The 1,622-nt window shown below is 35.5% G+C and overlaps 1 non-coding gene across 1 annotated transcript; it reads left to right on the forward strand.

Annotated features, from left to right (window-relative positions):
* The first annotated feature begins 257 nt into the window (after positions 1 to 257).
* On the forward strand, positions 258 to 361 carry LOC122149939. Its single transcript, XR_006163402.1, has one exon. It is a non-coding gene; the product is annotated as a U6 spliceosomal RNA (small nuclear RNA).
* Positions 362 to 1,622: the final 1,261 nt, after the last annotated feature.

A 1,622-nucleotide genomic window follows, 5' to 3' on the forward strand; every position in this document is an offset into this window, starting at 1 on the left:
CATTCTAACAACTCTGTTATAAGTTGCTTCTGACCTAAGTCGAATGCCGCCCTGTTTTTCATTATTATTACTTTTTATTATCAATAAATCCAATCTTTACTTGTCTTTTGCAGTTGGAAACATTATATGTAAACATCTGCGTGAACATCTGAGAATGATAACATCAGAAAATTATACATTGCCTCTTTGTATGTAGCACATTACTAACAATAAGATGTACAAAATAAATAAATAACAGGAAATCATAAGTGCAGTTTGTTCTAAATTGGGTACAACATTTATAATAACAATTATACAAAGAAAATTAGCATGGTCCTGGTTCAAGGATAGCATGCAGATTCATAAAGCATTTATTGTTTTTCTATCAATAAATTGTACATCTATAAAAAGTTGAATTGGTAAAAGTTGTGTGATAGGTGTATTTAAAACAACAAAGTAGCTGCTGAGGCTGTTTAGGTGCACTTAGATACCTCGTAGGATTTGGTTTTGTTGGTTTGGAGGGCTAGAGTCATGGTTTCATGGGCCCAGTTAATTGGTCTAATAATATATTCAGAGCTTCTGCTCTACCTCCTAGTTCATTGCTTAGTGCCTTGCGTCTTAAAAGTTCGCAGGCAGCCATCCAAGGCACAACAATTGGCCTCTATTCACCTGGAGCAACAGAGGAGAATTAGGAAGAAAAGGAGGAAATGGAATATGTAACTAATTGCCTCCATGAACAATCGCCTCCTTTGCCATGAGATCACAACTGGATGATGACTGACTATTATTACTGTATGTCTGATCAAAGATTCTATAGAAGAAACATAACCAAAAGGGGGGAGATGCAGAACAGAATTTCAGATTTTCATAGAATCCACTTTCTAGATCTGTAAGTCTGAATGAACCTCTGAAACTATTATCCTGAGATAATCTTTGAATCCTAAAATGACAATATCCCCTGAAGTCTTCTTAAAACCAAACAATAATTTAGCTTAACTAGTAAAGCATGTCTTCCTTGTGTACTCTTTTAAGATAATGTATGTGGGATCAAACTGACAACAGCAGCAACCTCAAAAGATTACATAGGAAACTTAGGGGGCATTGAGTTTATGTTGACGGGAGAGGAACAACTTGGAAAAGGAGTGTGAGAATTGTTGCAAAACTTGAAGAGTGTAATCAATATCACTGAATTGTACATATATAAATTGTTGAGTTGAAGTATATACTGTTGTGTGTATTTTCTGCAAGAGCAAAAATAAAATATACAAAAAACAACTACAGATATTGAAAAACCCTGTGGCACACAGTTCATCTTAAAAAAAAATGATTTGACTGGAAATTGTTTTTCATTCAAGAATTCACACATATTTTGTTTTGTGATATTGATTACAATTCCCACAATGTAACAGCACTCTTCCTACTTCCTCCCTGTTTCCCATTTCCATTTGCCCTTCTTTCCTATCCCTTACTGCTTTCTGAGCTTTATCCCTGGACAAAAGCTGTTCTTTTGATCTGATATGGACAGTTGTTCTAAAGAGTGTGTACTTCTCTGGTGTTATTATTCACCTCATAGGCCTATGTACGTCTGAAAGTTGAACCATGGTGGGGTGAGTTCAGTTACGGGCTTGGAAAGTGACAAAGGG

This window comes from Orycteropus afer, unplaced genomic scaffold (genome assembly GCF_000298275.1).
Source record: "Orycteropus afer afer isolate SDZICR_OR568_19922 unplaced genomic scaffold, OryAfe1.0 scaffold00062, whole genome shotgun sequence".
Lineage (NCBI taxonomy): Eukaryota > Metazoa > Chordata > Mammalia > Tubulidentata > Orycteropodidae > Orycteropus > Orycteropus afer.